This window comes from Convolutriloba macropyga, chromosome 6 (assembly GCF_964194025.1).
Source record: "Convolutriloba macropyga chromosome 6, txConMacr16.3, whole genome shotgun sequence".
NCBI lineage: Eukaryota > Metazoa > Xenacoelomorpha > Acoela > Convolutidae > Convolutriloba > Convolutriloba macropyga.
The window spans coordinates 62,663,098-62,681,119 of NC_134473.1; the positions used below are offsets into that span (position 1 = coordinate 62,663,098).

The 18,022-nt window shown below is 32.6% G+C and overlaps 1 protein-coding gene across 8 annotated transcripts in view; it reads right to left on the reverse strand.

The window, feature by feature from the left end:
* The window catches only part of LOC142341838 (lachesin-like), a 42,079-nt gene extending 24,938 nt beyond the window's left edge, over positions 1-17,141 (reverse strand). The window contains exons 1-2 of one of the 8 annotated variants that reach the window (XM_075393097.1): positions 11,924-12,503; positions 8,999-10,327 (exon numbers count right to left, since the gene is read on the reverse strand). The gene's annotated coding sequence lies outside the window, so the exon portion shown is untranslated. Of the gene's footprint in view, positions 1-8,998; positions 10,851-11,226; positions 11,455-11,738; positions 11,862-11,923; positions 12,504-16,848 lie in introns of those variants that run through there. The other 7 variants (XM_075393095.1, XM_075393094.1, XM_075393096.1 and 4 more) reach the window with 7 other exon arrangements.
* Between the last annotated feature and the right edge of the window lie 881 nt (positions 17,142-18,022).

Genomic DNA, 18,022 nt, shown 5'->3' on the forward strand with positions numbered 1-18,022 from the left:
ACTCCACCCCTTCGCAGAGCTAATTGGAAACTTATCGCGCTTTGAATTCTAAGAAATCCCTGTGTAAATACAAAAGCGCAAAGTCAGACTAAATAAGAAAGTAGCCTTCTCTCAAGAGCATTTTTGTTCATGCGTAAAGCACTAAAATTATGGGCTCTAGCTGAGAAAAATTAAATTAAATTAGGGAAAAATAACACAATAACGGAAAAGGAGTATTTGCGCTTACTCAGCCAGTTATGCTCATCTTATCCAAAAATTCAAATATCTTTTTCCAGGTAGATTCACCACTCCTAAACTAACTAACCTAACTTAGATCACTACCGTAAAATGTTCACATCTAGATCAAACGCATATATGTTGCAAAAAAAACAAAGTCTATAAATGAAGGAATATTAACAACGAATAATAGATCAGATTCGGAAAAAGCCCCCTCGGAAGTTGATAGTAAAAAAAACTCCACGGAAATAAACCTCCACTTGACTGTAAAAGAGATATTTCCTATTATAAATAGACGGATTTTTTTCCGTGGGGGTTTTTATTTCCTAGACTCATAACAGAAAAATCAAGAGAGAGAAAATATTCATGTTAAATCTCTGATCTTATAATAGATTAAAATACTCAAACAATAAAATGACTTTATCAAAGTAACAAAAATAATGAAAGAAAAAAATTTACGGAAAAATGTACGGCAACTGTAAATCCGGATTTTAAAAAAAGCAAACCAACTGAAAACCATTAAACTCAGCAATACGATTGATCCGTCAAAGTTTCGCTGCTACAAATTTCCCATAAATTCTCCTCTGAAGAAAGAAAGTATGTACAAATAGAACAGTGAATTATTCCGCCTAATGCATAGTCATGCCTTTAAAAATGAAAATTTCTGAATTGAGAAAAAACAATACTTGAAAGTTATATCTCTTTTTTTTTAAATAAAACTGTGAAATCTTAAATAAAATAAAGTGAAAACGCAATAATGGGTGCTTCTATTGACATTCAAAATAAATTGACAATATTTTGAATAGGAACAAAATCACTTTATGTCAGTATCGGCTCAATTTCATTTTTGCCGTTCTAAAAACTCATTATAAATGATTTTTTTTCAATAAATGCACGAAAACTAAAAAAGATAGAGTTAATAGACAAATAATCAGATTAGAAAAGTAGCATAAAAAGGCAAACAGAAGTCGTTGTACGCACAAGTTGATACTCATCAGAAATAAAGAATAATAAGTCATTAATTTTCTGTCCAATTAATTTGCCGAAATCGTTGAAACGATATTACCGCCAATACTGTTCGATATTAGCCAACCGGCCAATTTAATTAATTCTTGAGAAAGCATTGATCATTTAATTTGCGGGAAAACGAGTGGCGAGTGGCCGAAAAAGTTGACATAAATTTCAATTTTGTACGATTTTGTTGCAATCACAAAACAATAAACAAAATCTCTGAGAAGCAAATTGATAGCTCTTGTACCTAAAATTTTGTTTTCCACTGCCAAAATATCATTTTTTTCTTCATATTAGTTCACAACCAAACTGATATTACCGCAATTAAATTTTTCAGGTTAACTCATGTAACTTTGAAGCCCCTATTTGAAGTTCGGCGAAATTTTCATTTTGTGAATGACTTTAAAGAATGTTTTGTTGAAATTTTTTGAAGCCTGACTTTATAAGACTGACTTTATAAAATGTTTTTTTTTGAAGCCATGTTAGCCCAAGTTTTAGGCGACAAGACAAGAGAGCGCAAATTGACGAAGAATGTAACGGCTTTCCAGGCTTTCCTGCATTTTAAAATCTCTAAGAATCCAACAGTCAACAAACAAAGAAATTTCTCAAAAACAGTCATTTCTATTAGAGAAGACTTTCATATTTCATATGGAGACTCTCATAAAGAGACATCCATAAAAATAATTTTGGTTTTGCCTAAAAAGCAAAAAGAAGAAAATGAGACGAAAAGGTTAAAAAATCTTTAATAGGCCTAGTTTATCAAAATCAAATTTAGAACTTATTGTTGGCTGCGACTTCAAAAAATTACTTTTAAAATAGAAAAATTTAGCTTAACAAAATAAAATTTCGAAAACCTATTACATTGTTAAAACTTATTGCTGAAACATTGGGGGGTTATGAATATACAAAGATCTGGTTATCTTAATGGTAATTGGGCAAGCGCTAATTGATCAATGTAGACTTGTTTTTCTTAGATTATTTCACAGAAAAAGTTTTTTTTACCGGGGCTTGAAGGGGATTTTGAGCAGCTGTAAAAATTATTTCAATAAATCTCTTTCATTGCTTTTTTTCACGTGCTCTGAAAAAACAAGAATTTAATTTTGAGTAAAATCTTTATATTAAGAGATTCTTGAGCAATTTGTTTGAAAAGTTGCTGTAGTTCAGAAAAAAGTGACAAAATACTTTTCATATAATTGAAAAATACAATGTCCTACCATTCATTTTTTGCTTATAATTTTTTTGAGTTTCTTTGCAATTCTAATTTAGCCTGTCAGGAAACAAATTTGATTTTAAAAAAAATCATAGTTCTAAAGCTTTTGCTTGCAGCATTAGATCAAAATCACAACCATTTACAGCTTAAACTTGATGCTTTACTGCTCAGTAAAAGTTTGTCTGACAAATTGAAAACTGTAAAACTGCTACTTAATTGCTACTTTTAGCTTATGGTCAGCAAAGGTCGCAACCTTTTTTATGGGATAAAAATGAATGTTTGTTCGGCTGTGACACTACGAGTTTTCAAATTTTTTCTATATTTGGATATTTTCTATCTTTGAGGTTCTGTTTCCTGTCTTGTCACAATCTTGATAGGTCAGATACTACAATATTGGCGTTTTAAAAGATGGTAGTTTTAAATAGAGCAGTATTTTTAGTGAATAGCTTATGGTCTTAACGGCTTCGTCACCGTCTTCTAGCAGTTTTTTTTTGTATTATTATAACAAACTCTGGATGAATAAGGGTCTTAGCGGCTTCCTATGGATTCAAAATAAAACTATTAAGTGCTTTAAACCAATAGCTAAAGTTTTTCATGACTTGAAAATCAAAAAATTTTTAAAAAAAATTGAAGAGGTATTTTCTAACTTTGCTTTTTGCTTAAATTTTTCTTTATTTTTTACTCAGTCTTATTAAAAAGAGGTCGCATGTGACATTATTGGCCTTGAGAAAAAAATAACGTTTGAATTGAATTTATCTAACGATTTTAGTACATTGCTTGTTTTTCAACAGTTTTGACATCAGTTTCTGGCAAAAATCTAATTTAATTTTTGATCTATCTTTATCTGTTGTTCTTTTCTTAAACCTATGACATACTCTGGACAATGACAGATCTCAAGGACTGTCTACAGAATAGTAAATGAACGTATTGAATGATTATAGTTGATAGGTAATATTTTTAAGACATTGAAGTTAATTGGTATCGAAAGTGACAAATTACATTCACATTACTGGCATTCAACGAAAGTGCAATTAATTATATATTATTTTTTATGTAATACATTTTGTCAGAGGGCTTTCACACAATTTCTTTGTCAAATTAAAAAAAAATGCTTTTTGTTTATATCTGTCGTTTGTTTTTGTGACGTACGACATATACTTGATAATGACAGGTCTCAATGTCCTCATACGAAGGTAATAGGGAACATAAACTAGTTCATGGTTTTCAGTTGCCTGTTTTTGTTCTTTTTTGTCTGCTTGTTAATGAGTCTCATTAATAACCGATCCCATGTTTTTAAGTACGCGTTAATTTGTTTAGTTAAGGTTTTACTTGACGCTATTTTGACTTGTATTCTCAATTTTAGTCTTGATAATGGCAGGTCTCATAGGCCTTCTAATGTGTTGAAAGCAATTTTTTAATTCATGCACCAATTATTTTTGGACAATAATTGAGTTTCTGAAAATTTTCTATTTCTTCCTTATTTGGTAGCCTTATAGGCCCAAAATGTGTGGATGAATGTGGTTGCAAAATTATGTGCGCACGCACATTACCTATCCTCATTCTTTGAATTATTTTGCACATTAAATTTTTGATGAATGTTTAATGTTAACAAGTAAATTTTGAGCAGGTAACAAGTTTTCAAATATTTGCAAATGCATGGATAAACTTTCAAATTGTCTTTAATTGACTCTCAGCTACAAAAAAGGTGTTAGCAACGCAAGCTTGAATTAATGCGAAAACAACAAATATGCCAAAAGTGACATTGAAAATATCACGCAAAAATAAGCAAGATGTAGTTATGTTGTGACGTCTAGTTAGTGATCAATCAGACCGTAAACAACCATTATGTCTCCAAAAATTCTCAACAATATGTTGCTCAATTTTCACCCGTAGTTTAAAAATAGCAGGAATAGACTTTGTTCACATCAATCATAAAGTCTACTACCAAATTCTGAGAGATAAAATATAAGAAAATCCTTCAGTAAATTTTCTGTCGAGCTTTTCGTTGAGCTTTATAACCTTTTTTAAACATTTTTTGAAGTTCAGATATCAGACAATATATTATCGGAATGAAAAGGTCAACAATTGCAGACAAGTATTTTCCCGTGCTGGTGCAAAAATAGAAGAGAAGTAATTAACTTTGTTCACATCAATTACAAAGTCTGATTACAATTTCTGAGAAAATAAATGAGATGAAAGCAAGTGCACGTTATTTTTCCGTTTATGCTAGTCGTTCTACGCCGACATTTATTTGACCAATTTGTTCCGATCCCACATTTAGTGAGGGGGGGGGGGGGGTATGCTCAAGTTGGCTTTTTTGTTCAATCAATTTTGACCTATCGATGCATTTATCCTAGAGTCGTGAGTGGTATCAGTAGAATCATTAGAAAACCTGTAACGCATAGATTATCTTTGATGGAGAATTTTTTGAATATTCGTTGTTTTTCGAGGAGTCAATGGTATTTGAAGTTTTTATGAGCATCTAACATTATAAAGTAATTTTGTTCACATTTATCGCCATTTATCGCCATTTTAGATGTTTCTGCCTAATTTAATTGATATTTTGAACAAATTAACATTTTGAACAAATTTGTACTTTGAATAATTTCAAGGGCCCTTGAGCGATAGCAAGACTTTCTGAGCGATTTTCAGTTAATCATTGTTGTTTTTGAGAATCATAAGGAATTGGATTGCATTGAAGCGCTATCCTTTTTAAAAATGTGCTCACACTTTTTTTCAATTTTATCATGTCAATGGATTAGTGATTTTTTTCACGTTGAAATAGTAAAAGAAGCAACATAGCCAGTAGTTTTAATAAGTGAAATGACAGAACAGTGAAGTTACATATTGGTAATTGCACAATTATTCAATTTTATGGTAACTTGCTGTTGTTTTTGTGTGATTTATTGGCGTTCAGCTAATAGGTATAGTAAAATTCTCTGTGTGATGTATAGATGCAATTGTGTGAATTGACCATCGGAGAGCTATCAGTTTTTTCGACACAGTGTTTGGATTTTGTAAACTTTGATCTTTGCCCGAATTTGATGTTCTTTATGTTTTGCTACTGAGTTCCAATACTGAGAGGTGCCAATAAGATTCTAGAAAACCTAAGTGAACCTTTATAATGTCTTCATTGCTTAGTTTGACATTCATTCCTTTTTTCAAGATTTGCCATTTGGATTTCAATTTTCACATGATGAAGCAAAAGTGAATATCAGTGAAAACTTCCGTTGATTTAGGTGTTTTGACTTTTGAATTCTTTTCTCTTTTTCTATAGTCTCAAATCATATTCTAACTATTGTTAAATTGGCTTTTTAAGGAGGCCTAGGAAGGTTTCATGAACATTTTCAGCTAATTGCTAAAACTATTGATTCGAGGCTGATATGTTTTTTATTGAAAAACAGTAACGGATTTTTGAATAAATTTTGGTCTTCTTCGTTGTTTTTGTTCACTTCTAAACCAATGTAATGCATGAATACAAGATACATCGAACCTTCTTTCCATTGCAACACAATTTATTGATTTTAAAGATTTTAATTTTCGGCTGATGGTTATTTGAATTTGATTCCATCTTTCATTGATTCAGAATGGTGCTGTGTTTCAATTTCGCCCGTTGTTTTTTTTTCTGTTAAGTAGCTTCTTACTCCCACCTATAGTCTCCGACAAATCAATGAACCCTCCGATGACGAAAACTTCCATTCATTTAGCTTGTACAGTTTTTGAATTCTCTTAATAAATTTTTTGTTATTCACTCACTCTTATTACAAAGGAAACCCTATTTAAGTTTTTTTTAATCAGTTTTAATTGGTTTTGATAATATGACCATACAGAAAATTCAGCAGAACGGTAGTTTCCGTTTAAGGCATATTTTGCTTTGTTTTTTCCCATCAAATGTAAGTTTGTGACTTTTACTCACAATCAAAGGTTGTTGTTAACAGCAACATGAAGTTCAACAAGTAATTTATTTAGTCATTTCTCTGGACTGTATTTTATGAATGTTTTTTGTCTATCTTATCGATTTTTCTCCTTTGCGTCAACAAGTCAAAGAAACCACTCAACATATTTTGTCAGTATGTTGTTTTCCAACGGTAATCGGTAAGCGTGGTTAGAGCAATCCACTAATAAGTTTGTTCAGCATACATGAATTAACCCATTCATGACTTGCGTTATAATTATCTAATTTGGGTGACCTCTGTTTGTTTTTGATAAGTTTTTGCGTTTTATATGATGTTTATAAAAATGTGCACTAGTCATTTAGCCATTTTATTGACTTCCGCGCTAAATTATTAAATTATATTAAGTATACGGACCCTAAAAAATAATCAGAATTATTTTGAGGTCACTCCAGTTAGATAATTAAGAAGCTTTTATTGAAAAAAAAAACTACTTGAGAAATGCTACGAAAACAGGATAGAAGCCGTATTCCGAATTTCAAATTTGGCTGTTTGATAAAATTAAGTTTTTAAATGATATTTTTGCTTGAGAAATTGTATTGGAGCTGATTTCATGGTTTGCAACCAAATATTTGGTTCAGTTCATTTTTCGCTCGATCTAAATTTTTTCAAAAAGTTGATCTCACGGTTCTTAAGCCAAGTTATGTGCTTGCCTGTCACTATATAAGAATCTATCAAAATTTTAATTTATAAAACTTCATTTTTAAAAACAATTTCCTATTTCGGCTTTGAATAGTTGATAATTAAGTGTGGTGATACATTATGTACCAACGCACACGAGTTTCCTTGTTTACATTTATTTTGACATTTTTTGATGTTCCAGTGGCCATCGCAAACACAGGAACGTGATTCATTTGTTTCCAAATAACACAAGTCACAATAGCCGGTAACAAAAAAAATGAGAGAAAACTCATCTTAACAATTGAAATTCCAGGTGTTACACTTTGTTTCGCTTCAATTTTATGGTAACAAAGCTGCCTATTATTCACTTTTTAGCTCAGCCTAAGTTTCGAGTACCGGATGTTTTTACTGAAAAACATTGGAAACAATTTTACAATGAGCTTCAGCAAAAATTCCTGGGAACTTTTAGCTTACTAGTATTATTTTTGCTACAATTTTTTCAACTCTCGGAAAATTCCTGGAAACAATATACAATTTGTTCATGAGAATTCTTCGAATCGTGTTGTGGCTGAGCTCACTAACTCAATAACCAAATTGAAGAGTGCTTCAAGGCCATTTCAAGCCTTAAAGCTAGAATAGCTTGAAAAGCCAAATTTAATGTTACATTCTACTGAAACCATAGACTTGTTCACTTGGTTCAACATTTACATTTAGCAACTATTATTAGTACGCATTTGTCATAAATGAAGTGAAACTCAAACTCGAACTACCTCAACCACCAGCAAAAAAATACTACGACTTAACAGTATCAGATTCTTTGCGAATCAACCTGTTATTGATACAGAATATTCGACAAAACTTCTACATGGTTAACAAACTTCCCATGGCATCAAATTTACACTGAAAAAGTGGCGTTATGGAAAAGTGTTCACTTTCTTTCGATATATTTATCTACAACCAATCAGAGATGCTAATTTGACATGTACGGCAGTATAAATAGAGCTTGAAAAACTACCAAAAACCAGTTGAAACTTCTTAATTTTGTCTTACTAAAATGATATACAGTGCGCATTGAGTCACTTTCTTGAGCTGTAAATTACTTTTTATTGTGTTTTGTTTCTGTAGATCATATTAGTTATTGTACAGTTTCAACTTTACTTTGACCTGTGAAATAAGAATTAACTTTGATATTCTCAAAACTTTCTTTCTGAGGAACAAAGTTCCTAAGAAAGAAAAACTCTGAGCAAAGCACATGGTCAGTTGCTCTTACTGGCTTTAACGAAGCCTAGTATAGCTCACAAATTACGTTATTGAGCAAACTGAAAAGTACAAAGTGCAAAAATTCTTACATTTGTTAACTTTGATTATCGGGAAAAACTCTCCAAAAATATTAAGAAATCGGAGACGGAAATTATTTGCCCTAACCAGTAGCTAGGACAGTTACCTAGAGCTAAATATAGGGGTTTTGCAATTTCGAATTATAACCTGAGTTATTAACCAAAAAATGAGCAAAAATTGATTGTTTCAACTTGAATTATTTGTTATTCTGAGAGAAACAAGTTTGTTATACAGCAAAGTTGAGCAATTATTTATCAAGATTAATTGAGCAACAAGTAATGCAATGGTAATCTACAGTATAGCGGATAATACAGTTCACGAAAGTTAACTGCAAAAACACAATATCCGGACAGACTCGAAACCGCTGAAACGAACTGGGCGGTGTAAAGTTTTCCTTGACTTTGATAGGAGAGCAGCCGTTACAACTCGGGAAGAGTTTCTCTTTTTTCGAATTTTGTTATGAATACTTTGTATAACATCGATTATGTCCAGTGATTTTTAGCAATTTCTTTGTAAGTATTTTTTCAGAGATTTTATTGAACCGGTTTTATTGCAAATTAAAGCAAATATGGCAATCGATTTTAGGCAAATTTTATTGTAAATAATTTACTTTTCTGTGATTTTCAAGTTAGTATATGCAATATCTTACCTTTAGATGGTAGTGGTGGAGTTGAACAGGTCTAAGCTGTACGTGAGTTGGCAATCGATAGATTGAGAGATAAGTTAATAAGGTCAAGTGATGTGTGAAGAAGATTATTAAATCAGAGTAATCCTAGTTAATAATAATAAGAATAACACAACTGCAGGCAATCACACCAAACGGGGCGAGGGTAGTAAGGGGGGGGGGGGGTTATATCTACAATGCTGGCAAGCATATATATTATATATATTGTTCTACTAAGGTAAGGCTATATACTATGTATATATGTGTGAGTAGATTAGCCAGAGGGGTTAATAACAGAGCTGGGGTTTATAATTCAGTCAGAACGAAGCATAAAAATCAATCAGAGTTTATGACAAGCTTTCTTTTACTTTTCCTCCCCCAATGGTAAAGGGGTAAAGGGGAAAAAGTGTGAAATGGTTGCAATTGTATTGATGGTATGTAGATTTTGGACGCTATAAGGGTCAGTGGTCGTTTATTAGCCATAGTTATGGTAACAGAGCAGCCATAGCTATGGTTAAATTTAGTTCATCCAAGCTCTTGTTCAAATCCTTTTCTAAATCGAATCGTGAATTAAAGTTGAAAAGTTTTTTGAAGCGATATAACGCTTGGTTGCTTCATTTGGTAATCAACCAATATAATTGGCAAAGTTTGTGCTCGACTAATTTGCTTCAAAAAAGTTACATTGCAGGGAATGATATATTATAAAAACTGTATTTCCTAGTTAAACGATCGAATAGTAATATTATTATAATTGTTATGCTAGCTATACGAACACCCGTTTCTATACGTCAATATTCATAAAAATCCGGAACTTTTAAAGTAAAATATGCAAAATTGCAGTTATTTGTGTAATTCCAGAATGAAAAAAAAGTTATTAAGTGGAGTCGCGATATTAAATTTACAACTCGTAATATAAATAAAGGTATCAATTATCGACAATATTAAGGACAATATTAAGGTATTAAGGACAATATGTTTTGCAAGCAAAATAAAATTTAAAATTAAATTAAACGTCTTTAATTTAATTAATAATTTCTAGTTTATTTATGACCAATCACACCGTTGTTGCAAATTTGTCATTTGAAGGCTGTAATACCCGGGCACTCGTCTAAACAAGACTGTGTGGGAGGAATCAGTAATATTTTTTATAGGAATAAATAAGTTGTTTTTGATGGTATCTGAAACGGGAATGAAAAATAGAATTAAAAAAGAAGATAGTATAATCCTGTCGAAAAATAGATTGTAAGAGAATAATTAGAAAAATTATCAGTCTGAGTATGGATAGTATTGGATAAATGAGAAGTATGAGTAGTTCTAAAAGTGGTAAAAATTGAAGTAAAATTTGGTAAAAAAATTTTCAAAAAGGTGAAATTAGTCTACGATATTCAGTTTTTCGTCTGATGAGATAAAGAAACTGTAAACACTGATGCTGTCGCAGTTGTTGTTGTTATTGTTGTTATTGTTGCTTAGTTTTCGTCTATGTTGGAGGTAGAGTTAGATGCTTCAGTTCAGTCTAGTTTAGGCGGGGGAGAGGAAGAGAGAAGGAGAGTGGGAAAAGATAGATATGGATGGATATATTGTTTATATTGTTTATAAAAAGAGGGAACAAGTAGAGGCTCGGCTGGCTTTGGCAGTTATGTTGTTATTGTTGTTTGTGGAGCAGGAATATATATGGTGTGTGGTTGTGAGTTTGGTTAGTTCTTTGGTAATGGTTATAGAGGATGAATTAAACAAACACTGTTTTGAGAATTCTACTTTTTTCAACTACTACCTCGCCTACCACTACCACTAATACCAGAACCGTTTCTGAATCAACTCCTGCTGCTGTGTGAATACTTAAATTTGTTTGCTAGCTTGAATAGGACATTGTGAATAATTAAACACGGTCAAAAGCGAAAGAAGAGGTTGGCAGAGAATCGAGAGAAAAAGAGGGGCGGTTTGAGCGGGGGGGGGGGGGGGATGTGTTGGGGTGGAGAGATTTAGAGGGAGGAAGAGGGAGGAACAGCTCCTCTACTTATTAATAAGACACTCTATATAAGCAGCTATACCTGTGATTGAGAGAGGGGAAAAGGATAAGGAAAAGTGAGTAGTTAAATATGAAAAATAAATTAGAATTGGCTATTATGTCCTCTGATTATAATGCCTCTTTCTCATTACTATTCCACTTATTTTTCCTTCTCTTTCTCTCTCTTTCAGTCCTCTCTTTTCCCAACTGGACATTCCCAATTAATGGGTGGAATTAAGAATTAACTACTATAAATCGCGGACTTGGAAAAGTAATAATGGTAATAGTTATAATAGTAATAACATATTCTGTTACGTGGATATGAATTCCACTTACAATGGGAACAATAAACAGAGTACAATGGCACTACGAAAACATGTGCATATCACACCATCTATACTGAAGAAAAAAGAAAGAGAAATAAATAAATTCTCAATGGGAATAGAAGGAGTGATATCATAAAAATATAGATCAATCTCTATCTATTCAACAATCTAGATGTCTGTTATATTCCTTAAAATTGACGCCCATACTATGAATTCGCTAGCCCCCTCGCCATGTAACTCCCCTCATCACATACCCCCCCACCTTTAACTCATCTCAGACCTCTCCACTCAACCATAACCCCCCTCCCCCTACCCCGCCCTCTTTCTCATTTCATGTTTACGCGTCCATCTTTTCGACCGTGACCCCTCCCCCGGGAAGAATATTCTCGCTTACGATCTTTTCATGTTTGCTAAGGTTTCATGTATTATCTTAGTATGTTCACTAAGATTTCTTGAAAATATTTATGACATTTGATTACTAGGAATCAGGCATGACTTTTTTTATTGCTGCAAAGATCCGCTTAGGATATTCATCCCGTGCTCTCACGGTTTAGTTCTTTCTTAAAAACCGATCTTGACCTCAGTTGTTGTTCTCGCCTAATTGAGAGTAATCGCTAGAGAGCATCGCATAGCTGGCTAATGATAAAGAAAAGGGGGCTAAAACGTAACAACACATAGCACAGTTCAGCTTAGCAAAAATAGTCGAGTAAATTATCCACTGTCACACGGCAGGTATGTTCTAAGCCTCCCTTACTAGCTTACTCACGCACATCGACTGGTTATAGGGAGAAAGAGAGATCGCGGTTGGGGGAAACGATTGTTTGTCTTATTTAGAATGATTGTTTACTTATTTATCCCCTCCGTTTCAGGCTCAAAAACACCGCCTTTCCTTGGGACTAAGAGGGAGCTATAAGAGGGGATATTTTATTTAGAACAGAGAGAGAATAAATAATCTTGGTCAGGTGAAATTGCATGGTTAGTTGGCAGGTTTCCGTGGATTTAATGGGAAGTCAACTAAGGAGATAATGACAGGCATGGAGACGGGGCCGCGTGTGAAATCTTTCCCCAAATATCAGATGCCACCGCCACTGCATCAAACAAACAAGAAAACAAGAAATTATTCAAGCCGACCAGCTAACAAATGCATAAAGCAACAACACTAGACAAGATAAGAAAAAACAAATAAAAAGATGGAAACAAATAAAAACGCTAATAACACACACACTAAACAACAACAACAACAGCAGTACAAAAAGTGTAGGAATGAAGAATCTTAGTTATTTGTGTTTATTATTGTGCTTATTTGTTTTTATTTGTTTCTATTTATTGTAATAAAAAAGAGATGAAAGGCGGAGAGCTATTAAGAGCGAGAGAAATAGGAAAAAGAATTAAAACGTGCGGTGGTCTTGTTCCGACTCAACATACTAGAAAGGTGTAGCTAATACTCAATTCTTATCATGTTTTTGAAGTTGCCGACTGGAAAAAAGAAACATCTGATTGAATGACTCTACTTATATTTGATATGGTTGAATATGAGCAGAGATAAGCTGTTATAGGTAGGTAGTTGCTTATTACCCCACATATAGGCTTCAACCTACTGAAACCACCCCCCCCCCCCCCAGCCCTCAACCCAACCATCCCTCCTTAACCGACCTGCCAGACTAGTAAACACCACTAGCAACACGCGCACAACATATTTGATATATTTGACAAGATAGATTACTTATCATTGAGACAGATTATCAATGCATCTTGCTAGCTTGATATATATATATATATATATATATATATATATATATATATGTGTATATATATATATATATATATATATATATATATATATATATATGGTATATATATATATATATATATATATATATATATATATATATATATACCCTCTAACAGTTATTGGCCAGGCTACAGGTTTCAGCCCCAAGACGCGCGGGGAGGGGGCTACGACGCAACAGACGGGCAAACTGCACTATAACACGAACACTAACTTTGTCGCACAGTCACAAAAATTACTGTAACGTGCTCCTACGCAGCGACACACAGATTGGGAACAAATTGCACGCACATAACATGAAACGGGGAGTAATTAAGATATAACAAGAGCAGTCATAAGAGCAGCAGTATATTCAGAAGCAATGAACAATTGATCGAGAGAGGTCCTTTTATCTTTCTTTCATCTTAAATCATTAACCACGTCTAGTGATTTCTTTTGATTTTGTCAAATTAGCGAATTATTTATTCTATGGCTTTGATTAAATTTCGATAAGTTCTTTTTGAACAGCGCTATTCCCTCAAAACAAACAGAAAAAACAGGAAATACAACATCAACGCAAGCAGTCTACATACCTCTACTTAGCTCTACTACTGTAACATATATATACATGTAAAACATCATCTGAAGGCTTGTTATATAGATGATTATATCTCCAGTTTTTCATATTTTCCACTTTTGGAAACACAAAAGTTAAAAATTAATTAATTTGTCATTACCGTTTTAGCAGAATGTAAGAAATAATGCCAAGTCTAAGACATGAAAGCTTTAAAATGAGTATTAGCGGCAGCAGAAATCTCAAATAAACCCAAGGCAATTTGCTATTTTATATTACTCGCAATTAGAAATTTGAAGCATCGAAAAATGAAAACAAAAATGCTGCAAGTTTTTCATGAAATCGGAAAATGAAGAAAAATGCAGCAAAATAGCAGTATAAATTTTATATAATAACATAACCAATTTTAGCGATTTAAACAGGCTGAAATGGGAAAAGCAGATCAGGTTCAAATAGGTTGTTGTAAGCCTTGTTTTTACCGTGTTTTTGTATCTATATCTAAATAGCCTAGAACAATTTGCAGCGCTATTAGCGTTCAATAAGGATGCATCAATTTTAGATAGACTGAAGGATGGTTTCATTGTGACAACTCTTTTTAGTATTAGTGTTCTTGCTCATAATATTTGCACAATGTTCCGAGCACTCTCATCCACTAACTCGTGAAGCAATATGAGAAGGTTATTCAAAGTTTTAACTGCAAATTTTGAAAGTTTTAATTATTAGCATTTCTGAGCATCTGTAAAAGTATTTCAATTGTTTCACAACAGATGAAAGCACAGATGTAACAAATTTTCAAATATATTTTTTCGGAAAATTATGGAATAGTTTTATTTTAAAGAAATACGTAAAAAAATTAATTTTTTCATCGCATGAACAAAAGTTTTGCTGATTTTTTTTTGCTCCTGAGTTTTTGCTCCTGATTCCACCGTCTCTGAATCAAAAATGATTCGAAAAGTTTTACAAACAAAGTTTTTAGAACGACCACTGGAACAATAGATATTCAATCTTTCAAAATCTTGACCTTTTAATATTGATTTGTAAAGGTTTTCTTTGAAATTATTCATCATTTCAGTTCAAAGTTCAGATTTTCAGTCTTTTAAATAATATCAGTTCCGAAATTTTGATTCTTTTTGTTGCTTCCATTTCCTTAAAAAGATAGAACGAAACCTCACACATCCTTTTCACACATCTGGTTTTTGTGTTTCCTATGGCTTTAACAAGGCTATTTAGTTCGATGCGTCAAATATATTGTTTTTCGCATTAGTGGTCCTTATATGAAAGGTCACATTATCAAATGCAAATTCAAGAGAACTGCTGATTGTTGAACACATTTTTAACTGCAAAATATTGCATCTTCTTTTCTTGTCCACTGAACAAAAGACTTCTGGGCATAAAATAGGGGTGGCATAGGAGGAATATAATCAATACATAATTATCAGACACAAAGTAAGATTTCAAAAACACACTCTTGAAATCAAATCTAGTGTATCTGATTGACGGTAAGTTAATTTGAAAAATAGTTTTTATAAAGTTGTTTGTTCTACTTTTTTCTTAAAATTATTAACTCCTAAATTTTACGATAGCTGAGTTCTTGTTTCAACTGAAATGTTAAAATACTGAAAAAAATCAATTGGTTTATTTTTTGATTTCAGTTTTTGTTCAAAAGATTTCAAATTGAGATGCAAATTATCCAAAACGTGTCGATAACGTTCAACTGTTTTTTGCCTGTTCTGCAAAGATTTTCAGAATTTTTCTCGTCTGTTACAAAAAAAACCAACAGAAGATTTTGAACATAAACGATAGATTGCAGGAGAAACTTTTCTCTGAACTAGAGATTAAACCAGGCTTCTCAGAGACCAGACTATACACTATTTATGAAAGTCTGTATTTAGTTTGTCATAGGAACAATCTAATGGATAACCAATTGTCAGTTACAAAGTAATAATTCAAAATAAGTTCTGAATAAACTTTTTGAAAAAGTGTTGTAATTTTTTTCGTTCTTTTTTTTCTAATAAAAACAAGCGCAAAACAATCCAAGTCAAGATGATTTTTTGCTTCAACCTGGGTGGGAAACCATTGACAAAGTCAATAAACAGCATTCTGAATTTACACAGTAAAAACCGTATTTTTCATTGCCTTCCGATTTTTCAAATTCAATAATTTTTTTTTCAATTTAATCATCGCTCACAAACACTGTCCTTTGCTTTTGTTTTATATTGTCTGCAACAGCAAATGAAATGTTTTCATTAATCCAAAGTTTTGTTTTTGAAAACTTTTCGGATAGGACCCCCCGCCCTATATAGCCGTTGGTTTAGAACCCCCCAAAATCTAACTCTCGAAATGTAGGAGCGTTATTGACATTTCATTGAAACTAGAGCGTCTAGGCAAATGGAGGGAGCTTTTAGAAATGTGTCCTTTGAAAAATTAAAAAATCGAGACATTATTGTAGCCGATAACACCAAAAATCACATAATACAGAGATTTTTCTAATGCTTACATTATATGCAACAAATTTTCTTTGAAATATGTAAACTTTCAATACCATAGCTGTGCTAGCTTTTAATAAATGCATTTAGTTCAAATATGTTCATGTATAAACATACTTAACGTAAACAGTGTTTAAACAGCTATAAATGGGGGCGCAAAACTAAGTGGGGAAAGGAGCGCTAGCAGAAAAAAACCCGAATTTTTTTGAGCAAAAAGAATGTTAAAAGAAGTAAGATAAATTTAAATGTCGGTTTTATAAAGTTTTCTAAAGGTAGTTTTTTCGCAAAAACTATGAAATCACAATATTTTAAAAAATATTTCACAGTTTAGTGTGGCAAAAAATATTTGACAAATTTTTGAAAATTTGCATTTGAAAACACATCGCGACAAAATTAATTCGTTAAATTCATGTCCTGTTTTTACAGCTCCTTTAGTGAGCCCAAACGTGTGCCCTTTTGCGCAAATGTTCGAAAATTACGCGATCACATATCGGCTATTATGTTGCTTATAAATATTGGATTCATTTTTGAATAAAAAGATGTCAAGTTTCGTCAAAATGCCTGTTCGAAAATTATGATAATTAAATTTTTGATTATTATGCCGTTTATAGATATTGGATATAATTTTGAGGCCAATATGTCAAATTTCTCCAATAAATAACAGAAAATGCGTTACCTGTCATCTTATATTGATGTAGACAAACAGCTAATTGCGAAACGTAAGACGTCTGTAGCATCAGTTGAAAATGATTAAAGTGGAGCCATGAATATTGATGTTATAAGTGACGGCCACAGCTAATGAACATAATTTATCAGTTAGCTCTCAGCTATTAGGCGACCGTAGAGCTGTAAATACGCGTATTTTATAATTGTTAGATTGAGTATAGTACCAGTACTATAAGCGTGGCATTGCTCGTTTATAATTGTAGAAGATTAGAAGCATAAAAAGTATGAAAAAAGTATGAAAAATAGACAGAAAGTATAAATATTGGCGATTTCTGAATAGGCCGACAGGGGTTTTAGCCGACAACGGAAAAATGACCACTTAAGCTGACAACCCGACCGCAGCCCACTGGTGATGGCTGCACGATGTACTGATATTTTGACAAATCAGCATTGTTCAATAATCAGAACCGCCCCCCCCCCCCCGTCGACCTCTAACGTTTTTTTAGTGTAAGATCTTCCAAGACTATTTAATTTAATGGTTATCTTGCAAGATCTTGCAAGATTCTTGCGAATAAGTTATCTAGAAAGATGCAAAAATCCGGATGCCTATTTTGCAAGAACTTTGCAGGACCTCAGATATCCCTAAAGAGATTGATTTAAAAAACGTAAATACTCACAATTTTGATTTAAAACATGCTAATTTTCACTAAAACAAACTTCTTAATGAGTTGAGCGGGATAGCCCATTATGACTAGGAATCAACCGGTTGGCCAAGGGCACATTTTTCCTTTTCGGCTAAGTCTCCTGTCGGCCAAATGTTAATAGCTCCAGTTCAAAGTGAGCGGGAGAGACAGCGAGAGTATAAATATTGTTAGATTAGATTGAATAAAAAATAAAGAGAAAGGTATATAGTAGTCAATTTGAAGTCTGTTGAAGTGGATGACACGAGATTGCAATTAACCAATTAAGCCATTAGCCATATTAACTCACAGAACATTCTCTGTCTATTTCCAAACTGAAGAACTTTTCGCTCGGTCACACAACTACCCTCTCGATGCTCAATGATGAAAACAATCACAACCATAATAATAGTAATCATCTCTTAATTCTCTTTCTCTCTTTTTCTCTTTATATAAATGCTTATACATACCTGCATCACATACATAACTTTTAATGTGTACGTA